This window comes from Zingiber officinale, chromosome 8A, assembly GCF_018446385.1.
Source record: "Zingiber officinale cultivar Zhangliang chromosome 8A, Zo_v1.1, whole genome shotgun sequence".
Taxonomy (NCBI): domain Eukaryota; kingdom Viridiplantae; phylum Streptophyta; class Magnoliopsida; order Zingiberales; family Zingiberaceae; genus Zingiber; species Zingiber officinale.
Window position 1 is genome coordinate 68,543,637 of NC_056000.1, and position 10,339 is coordinate 68,553,975.

At 34.4% G+C, this 10,339-nt stretch overlaps 1 pseudogene; it reads right to left on the reverse strand.

Annotated features, from left to right (window-relative positions):
• Window positions 1–849: 849 nt before the first annotated feature.
• On the reverse strand, window positions 850–7,890 carry LOC122009387 (annotated as a pseudogene).
• Between the last annotated feature and the right edge of the window lie 2,449 nt (window positions 7,891–10,339).

Consider the following 10,339-nt stretch of genomic DNA (forward strand, 5'->3'; position numbering starts at 1 on the left):
TAATTAATTAATGACGATTAAATGAGTGCAAAAGAATTTTAATATTAAATTTCCATAAATATTTGATTAAAAATAATATAAAACTTTCACTAAAGTTTAATATAACATTAAACAATTGATTAAGATAAAAAATTTGCACAATATTTGATAATCTCACATTTAAAAGAAACCTTACATTATAAAATTATTATAAATTTTATTTTTAACTAAAATTTATCTCACAATTTCGGTCAACTTAACACTTATGAATCCGCTGGCTATCACCGTATTCGTGTTGATAGATTAATGTTGCTGAAATTGAACAAGGTGCTTGAGGTGTTCGGACTCAGGGTACTTGGACGAGTGCCTAACAACCCACTTAGACTTAGACTACTCGAGTTTAGAGTGCTTGGGCACGCACGAGAGTTAACACACGGGAGCTCACTCAAACCACTCAAGCTCGGGTGCTCAAGCGCACACGAGAGTCGATGTTTAACTGAGTTGGATCTCAAGAACTTACTCAAGTTTGGGACACAACTCATGAATCCATCCGATCCAGACTGCGGACTCAGAGTCGGGACATGACAGTCGACTGAGACCCACTCCAGCTTGAGACATGACAATCGATGATGACCCGCTCAAGCTTGATACATGATAGTCGATTGCGGCCCACTCAAGGTTGGGACGCGGCAATCAGCATGCCCTACTCGAGCTTATACAGTCGGTCATAACCCCACTTAGATTCAGGCTTCGTTGGGCTCAGACATAGAAGTGACAAAATGCTCCCCTAACATGCAGATATAGCAATATGTACGACAAATAAGATGATATCCATCCTCAAATTCCAAGTGCAAGTTCGGTATACTGCACTATTTAAAATTCTACAATATTCATAATATGTATTTAAAATTTTACAATATTCGCAGAATGGGAGGTCCTTCTAAGGCAAATTCCACTAGATGGCATATTCAAGGATTCTTTCTTGAATTAAACATACATCGCAATTGAATGAAAAATCACCCCACTTCGAGTTAAATAAAACATTGAAAAATTGCAAAATTTATGAAATACTTGGCAGGTTCATGGTTGTCCTGCAACAAGTTAGAGAATTTCTTACTAATCATCTGTTTAAGGAGGCTGCAAAAAGAATTCATTTCCGGCGAATCTTGATATTTAAAGTCCATTGAAGCCTTCTGGGCGGGGTATTTCCCTGGGAAGGCGCAGGGGCACTTCGTGTTCACCCAGGGATGAGAGTTGGGACGGTAGGTGTAGGTTGTCAGGATGGATGTTCACAGCAAGTTGCCTCGCAACCTGCATATATGTATTAGATGCTCGCTCCAGATAATTGAACAAAAACAAATTAACGTAGAGTGATTCTTCCATTTAGATATGACAAAATCAAAATACTTCCAGGACAATCATGCGGATTTATAATTATGATTTCGTTTTGTAATTACAATTTCACAGGGAGTGAGGAACGTGGTTTCGTTGTAAGTTGAGTATACTTTCCTTTCAGAATTTCAACAAGGTCATTCACATTTCTAGATTCACATTTGTAGAAAATGCATACTGATAAGAACTAAGACATGAACTTCATCTTTGCAACAGACAACAAATTGAGTACCCAGCATTTTACTTTTGTATGTGAAGAATATCTAGCAGAATCAATGGGTAAATGACAATCATTTTTCCTAACAGAAACTAGTGTATATGCACACATTCAACCCGAAGGAACTTTGCAGTGTGCTGATTTTCAGATGTGTGAACTACCATGGATCACATGGATATGCACAGATATGAAGAATATACACACAAACAAGTGAGCTAATAAGAAGAATATAAACACAAAAAGTGAGTTAAATTTGTTGTACCTCAGCTACAATGTCATCCTTGGTTACAGGAGTTCGGATCTCATTGTCAACTTTAATGTAGCTCCACAAGGTCTACAAGCAATATTTGGACATGTAAATTTAGCATGTGTAATAATGTAATACATACAACTCAAATGGAAATCAGTAAAGAAAAATAAGTGTGCTAGTATTCACAGGAATTATCTCCATCAGCAAAAATACCGTTAGTTTTCATCAAACAACAAAATAATAAGATAAACTTGAGACAGTTAATACAGTTAACAATTTGCATGTATTAACTAGTATATGAAGATTCCAAAAGATCGTACAGGAGGAATACTATCCTAGTTTTTTTTAGTTGGCACCAAGTGTCCCGTTTATGTCGCCGACTAATCCTGGAGTGATCAGCTCGGCTCAACAAAATTTTTCCACCGGCCATTAGGATAAATCGGGAAGCACTCGGTGACCCATCAGCCCATCATTCTTAGATCAACCATCAAATTCATCCATTAATTTGCTGAAGTTGAGACTCAATCATTAGATACCTGAAAACTTAGAAGGTCCGCTGCACCATTGCCCCGAGGCATGATAATTTCAAATTGGAACCATGGTTCACCAACAGATACAGTCTGAATGGGCTAGATTTGAATGGGGCAAGTTGCCAAAAAAAATTCTAGTTTTACAACAGAAGACTACTTCCGACAAGCATTCTCAATGAGACATCATTATAGATCTCCACGAAAACAGTATTCACACTAAAGTGAATCCAAACATCCATATGAGAAGCAACAATACCCTGATACGACTTGCGTGTGCAGGCGAAGTTTGCATGTTAAAAGACAATCTAATTGGCTACAACTATCTCAAAGTAGACTGCTCTAAAATGGACTGTGATATCTTTGTATTTGAAATTTTAGATATTTTGAACTAGGAGCTCCATTCCATGCTAGTCAATGATTCTACAAAGAAAAATAGATCAATATTCTTGGAGATGTCATTAGTTAAAAACCGGTTTCTCCCATCAATCTCTTCTTGTGAGCATCTATATTTCAATCAAGGCAAATAATTCAAAGGCTCAAGGATTATAAGCTTGTCTAGTTGAAATATACGACACTCATCAATCAAAATTCTTTTGTAGAATTAACTCTTAATAAAGTCCACATAAATAAATCTTACAAATACTGCAATAAAAATAAATTCATTTGATGGAGCTACAACATCAGAAGATTGCACTCACAAGGCGAGCATTATCAAGACGCCTTGCTGCTGCCTGATATTCCTTCAATTTTTCTTGCTTTGCCTATTGAAATATATGCATAGAGCAATTTTAAAAGATTGAAATATAGTATAAGAAAGCTTATGGATTGCACTTGCATTGAGATAAACGGTAAGTGATTCATAAGAACCAGAAGTTTTATATACAATTTCTTGGGATTGGCATAAGAACAAGAAATGTAAATTGACCATTAAAGACTATTCTTCTAAATATATTGAGATACAGTAGCTCAGCACCAATTCACAAGAACTATAATTCAGAAAGATATAATCTTAAATAACAAAACAACCCAACTTTATCCCACCGGGGTCCGCTATATGGATCCTAATACGTGATTGGACTTTATCCCCTATTATATCATCATAAATAACAAATTTCAAAATATTTAACAAGAGAAATCTCCATTAGAATGCACATTATAGCAAGTCGCATCCATAATGCAGATGCAGCTATAGCATATTATAACAGAAAGTATATTCTAAAACCATACACCAAACAAATGAGTCAAAGCATGAGATGGTGTTGGTTGTGATTTATTACAACAAATAAAGATGCCATAATTATGCTAAACAGTAACTGAGAAATACATGATCTAAATCTGCAAACAACTTGATCATCTAGATTACATAGGTATTTTGATAAAGGTTTCCTTCCAATTAGCAACAGCCAAGTCTTTATAGAACATTTCCTTGAAGTATGCCATTTATGATATAAATAATAAGAAAAAACAGAAAGAAAACAAAATGATTCCAATTATCAGAACTAGTATAGGCATAACCAAACAAAAATGAAACATATATATTAATTCCACCATATCAAATATTGTGACATAATGGTAAACATCATTTCAAGAGGATATTGCATTCTTCCCAAAATGCCCACATTTTTCCATCCATGGTGATTTTCCAATAAACACTACAACACTGAAAATATTTTCTGTGAAACAAATGGACCATTAGTTTTTATTCTTCTTCCCTATCCCATGTTATTGGTAGGCGCAGCATCTTTGAGATCGTGAGAGGATGTGAGATTGTGATTCTGATATTGGTAGGAGTAGCTTCTGAGATCACAAGAGGATATACAATTGTGATTCACGAATGACATACAAGAGGATGGGATCATCAAGTGAGGGGTTACATAATTAGTTTATATTTATAATTTTTTATTAATAATTGGGCAAAAATCAAGAGGGTGACCCTGATTTTAATTATCATTTGATGCCCCACGTTGAAAAATATCAAAAGGGCATTGGTGCCCCATGTTGAAAGAATTTCAAAAGGACATTTGTGCCCCATGTTGAAAAAATATCAAAACAATGCTCCAATCTAATTTTTCATTACCAAAGTAGTCCATTATTGTCATAGCAGCTTTGGCTAAAACTGCTCCGAAATTGAACAAATTGCTTCGGCATTGGTTAAAGTTGTTCTAATATCGATCAAAATTGCTCTAACATTGATTAAAGCTGCTTCAATGTTGTCAAAACTACTCCAACGCTCGTCACCTTTGCTCTGACGTTGGTCAAAATAGCTTCAATGTTTGTAAAAATTGCTATTAGTCAAAAGTGCTCCACATTGTAAGAGTTTTGGCCAAAAACTATTACAGCAGTGTTAGACAAGTCGAGTTTAAAAGGTAATTTGGGAAGAAAATTTAGGGTGTTGTTTTGATTTTTATTCAACATAAGATGTCCTTTTGACGATAATGAAGATAAGGGGTACTCTTTTATATTTTTTCCCCCTTCATAATTGACATTAAGATGCAATGTTAGCAATAATTTGACAAAATTACAACTTAAAACTAAAATAGCATCTAGATAAGCAAATGGCATAGACACAACACTCTAATATTTCATATTGGCAAAATGCACAATGGCTAATATGTTTGTTATATTTTAAATTGTTTATAAAAAATTTAATTTTATTAACTATCTAATCATTATAGATTTATTTTTAGAAGTAAATCAATTGGAGCACTTTGATAGGTATTGAAGAATGCTAAGTCTCCACAGGATCTGCACTGTAGCTATATAAGTTTGGCCAGAGACCAAAACTCCAAGATGGGGCATAATTTATACCTTGGTTTCAACAATAGAAAAAGGAAAATCTGAACAAATCATGAACATGCAAAAATGAATGATCAAAATAAGAGTTAAAAATCACTGGTACAGGTACAGCACTAGATAAGAAATAAGGAGATTCAAGTAAGATTTACTGGTTTTGACTAGTCATCAAGACTTTATGTACTGGAAAGGGAAACTCATGAAAAGGTCTCACACTCACCTTGCTATCTGATGTTTCCTCTTGCTCTTTGACTTGCTCAGTGATTGGAGCTTCTTTTGCCAATTCCACTTCATCCCGTTGATAAAGCTATAAACAAAAAACATTGTAGCATGTGAAGGAGGTCTAACAGAAAATTGATTTTTTTTTTTTAAATTTCCCTTTGCTTATTTTCTTGTTTAGTGCCTTTTGCATGATAATATAAACTAGTATAAGATACATTATAAAAGCAGTAATGACATACTATTATATTAGGAAGAAAAATCAGAGTTAGGAAAAAGAATTATGATGGTACAAGCAGGAATAAAAAAAGCGGTGTATGGCCAGAGACAAGGAACTGCAGAAAGGCAAGATCGTGACACTAGCTAAAATTTCAGTTCATTTTGGTACTCTTTTTTTAAAAAAAAAAAAAAGAAAAAGAAAAGGAACTAATTGCGTTTCAGTGTAGAGAAACTCCCAAATAAACATTTTGCTTTAGTTCCTGCCACTCAAAACTCAGGCAAAATGATAATACAATTTAAATTATTTTCATTCAAAGAAACCACATTTAGTTAAAAAAACAATTTTAATTATTCAAACCCAATTGAACCAAAATGTTCAGTTATTTTCCTGGTTCGGTTTGAATAGACAGTTTAGTTTGGTTCCTGAAATTTTTACTTAAACATTTTGCACTATCAAGTTTGTGCCGGCTCTTAATATGATATATCAGGCCACCCATTTCAAAAAGTGAGAGGTCTCACTGGCTTCACCATCTACGATGTTAAAAGAGATTTAAATATACTTCGAAATCAACATTAGCAATTCCGTTTGTCCTAGGCAACATTTACCTGTAAGGAAGATGTTGTTATGGTATTTTTAGACAAATTTATTGGTATAGTTAGGTTTTCTTACATTAATTGACCCATCATCATGCTTATGCTGCAACCAAAGGGAATTGATATTGTACCTTAAACTCCTATATAGTCAAAGGATATTCAATCCGAGAACACAGAAGAGAAAGACGAGGAGCAGACCTTGCGTTGCTCCCGCATGAGGAAAGCGTACTTCTCTATGTTTGGGACAGCGAGCAGCTTAGGCATCAGGTGGTTGCGGAAATGCCCTGGCGCCACCTTCACCGTATCCCCAGCTTTCCCCAACTTGTTGATCGTCTGATGGACACAGACAAAAACACACTATCGGATTGAGCCATATCAATTGAATTAGGGAGAAGGATGTAAAGGTGATAGCCATACCGTGGTGAGGATCACCTCAAGCTTTCTGTGCCTAACACCTTGGGCAGAAAACAAGAAGGGGTTGGTAATATTAGCCGAGGATGATGACTGCGAGCCAAGGAGGTGGCGAAACACAGCAGCTCCACAACAACGAGTGGGCGACATGTTGACCTGAAACAAACAAATAAATTGAGATACTAATCAATGAGAAAATAAATTGAGATGTTATTGATATATTTAAAGGCAAACAATAGATTTTCTAAGTAAAAGAGTTAAAACAATTAGAGAGGCTGATGTAAGAGAAAAAACTAAGGAAATACTAATCAATGTAATAAAACATATTTTAATGGATTTAAATTTCACAAGAAATATTATTTCTAATTAAGCTCATCAAAAGAATAAGATCCATATAGTGAGACCACAAACAAAACATAATTTGATGATGATCATAGTTAAACTTTTAGTAGTTTCCAATTTTCTTAGACATAAAATTATCATCAAATTTTCACATAAAATTTCTGCAAGTCATATATCTGTAGCAACCAAGACAACACTGAATCATCATTATCTGTATCAGTTTCAATTCAAGGTGATACATACAAAATATGAAGAGCACGGACATTAATAACAAGCGGATGTCCTCTACATTTCCAAGAGAGAAAAAACAAAAACCCACATGTCAATATATTGAAAGAGACAACATGATATTGACAAACAAAACTATAACATTAGGTTAGCAGAGAGAAAAGGTATTCAAAAGTTCAGAAGAAAGAAAGAATTTGATTCCAACCACAATATAATCTCCATAAAAGCAAAATGCTTCATTTAAAATGAGTCAAAGCAACTTCTCTAAATGAATAATACCGTATACAAGGTTTTTCTTGACATATTGCAGTACAACAACAAAAAAACAAGTTTGCAGTTGACAATGTGGACAATGTCATGTCAATGAGGTTGATCCAGAAACACAAGCATCACTCGGGAGCTCAATTCAGATCGTGGGCTCACCCAAACATTCATCAAACCAAGTCCAGATTCCGATATTAGGACTATAAAAAAAGGCAAACAATCTCATTTATCATCCAATGAAGAACAAATTCTTTTGCGACGAAACCAGTGAACCGAAAATAGAGAAGGGATTCATCGCCTCGAAGACTGGCAGAAAAGAGGCAGTAACACGAAGAAGGTACCGATAAGCTCGATCGTTCTCCGATCAGTCGCCGGACTTCCTTCGCGAGAGTGAGCGGTGCCCAAAACGCCGAAAGGGCGGAAGGAATTAAGAAATATGTAATTTTCTTCTCTTCGTCGAAAAAATTTATTTTTTATTATTAATTATTAGGAATTGGGATAATCCTGGAATTGACCTAACTAATCCTGGCCGTCGATTTTAAAGAGAGGATGGGAAAAGGGAAGAAGGAATAAGTTTGATCATAGAAATAAATTGACTGGGATTTTTTAAATTAAAAATTACTATAATATTAATTTTTATCCAAAAAAATGTCTTTTATTTTAAAAAATATATCTTTAAATTTTTTATAGTTATTGGAATGAAGAGAGCTTATCCATGTATTCGGTGGACTCGGTGCACCCAACATAACTAAGTCGGTTGAATTGTCTATGAATATCACAAATCATCCATCTAAAAGTGCTTTCATGTTTGAATGAAGGGGATATTGGAATGAATGAATTTTACTAAATTGAGAAATATAGCACAATTGAAGTGCTTGGATATATTTCATGTGCCTTAATTGTAAAATTAGATTTTTTTTTTTCCCTATTAGGTTTGTGCTGAGGCGCTGGATCATGTATAGAATTTTTTTTATTTTTTTTAAGCTCCGAATTTAAGCTAATTAGATTTTGTCTTTAAAATTTAGGGGTTGAATTATAAGATTTAAGGATTGAATTATAATATTTAAACTAAAAAAAATTAAAACTCATGTATAGATTTTTTTTAAATTTTTTTTAAGCTCTGAATGTAAGCTAATTAGATTTTGTCTTTAGAATTTAGGGATTGAATTATAAGGTTTAAGGATTGAATTATAGTGTTTAAACTAAAAAATTTAAAACGAAAAAAATTTTATGTACTCATGTAGTATATAAAATATATAGTATTTAAAGTGCATAATTGTTTTTTAGATTTTTTTTTAACTTTGGGTTTAGGATTTAAGATTTGAGGTTTAGGGTTTAGTATTTAGGTGCGTGATTTTTTTTTTTTAAGATTTAGGATTTAGAATTTAGGATATAATATTTAGGGTGGTAAGAGCATCCACATGAGCTTAATTATCTAAAATACATAATTTAAGGTAAAAAAAATACTTTATTAAATTTGAATAACCACTTGTTACTAATCATACACCAACTTTCCTATCTCTCTCTTCTATAATGTTTATCGTATGTAATTCATTCCCTAAATTATGAAAATTACTATTCATAAATGCAAAATTTAGGAAATGGAAATGGTAGCTAATGTAAAGGTTTTTTAGCTATCCTATCTATAATTTAGGATAAGATATTTTGGTAAGATAACTGATGTGGATGTTTTAAGATTTAAAAAATTTAGGATTTTAAAAAATAAGTATGCTAAACTAAAGCTCAAGATGCTTGGAATTTTTTTCCGCTTAATATTATAACTCAACCCCTAAACTCTAAAGACAAAATATGATTAGCATAACTAGGAGCTTAAAAAATATAAACACACACACATATATATATATATATATATATAATGTGCGCAACGCAATCGTGGCAGCATGTCACGTAGTTTTTTTTATTTTCTCTTCTTTGTCTCTGCCACGTCATTTGATATTTCTCTTTATTTTCTAAAACCTAACCTTTCAGCAACTCTGTTCCCGCGACGCCGCTCGTCGATCCCCGCCTCGATGTTCCTCTCTCACAGATCCCCATCGCTTTTCGTCGACATCGTTCGTCGATCCCTGCCTCGGCATTCCTCTCTCGTCGATCCCCACCTCCTTTCGTCGCTGCCCCCGCTGTCTGTCGAGAGCCGCCTTCTTCGCTCTCCGATCTTCGCAGCCCTCGCCTCGGCGTTCCTTACTCGCCGATCCCCGCCGTCTTTCGTCGCTGCCGCCACTGTCTGTCAAGAGCCGCCAACGCCACGCCGTCCCTCTCTGTGAGACCCCTCCCTCTTTCTCCGTGTTTTTGTGATCTTCAACAATTTGCTTGAGTTGGGACAACAGTGACTTCTCCTATGTTATAGTGTCTGCTTGAATCGAAGCAATCTTCAGTTCTAGTAGTTCAACTTGCTTATAGAAATCATTTCTTTTTTCATCCAATTCAATTTTGAGAAGTGTAAACTATTGATGCAACTCTATCTCCTACCTCTTTAACTTTTCGGTTAGTTTGTAACCTACAGTTTTGTATTTGATCTACTCATTAGATCAGACTCCTCTAACACTTCCAATAAGTCGTTTTCTGTCTCTTGTAGTTTTTGTTTTAGTTCTGCTTTCTACAACTTCGTTTCTACCTTTTTATGTTCAACTTCATTCTTCAAATCAGAAGCAAGTCAGCTTGTATCTTCTAGGTCCAGCCGGATGGATTCTTTGTCATTTTTTATGTATATTAGTTGGGCTTCTAAAGCATATACAAGTTTTGATAGCTCGACATTTTCTTCTACTAGCTAAGTTACGTCCAACTCTAACTCATTTTTGTTTCTTTCAAGTTCCATTGAAAGACTTTCAACATACTTATTCGCAGAAGAATGCAAGTCTATGCTACCTGTGAGCATTTGCAAAT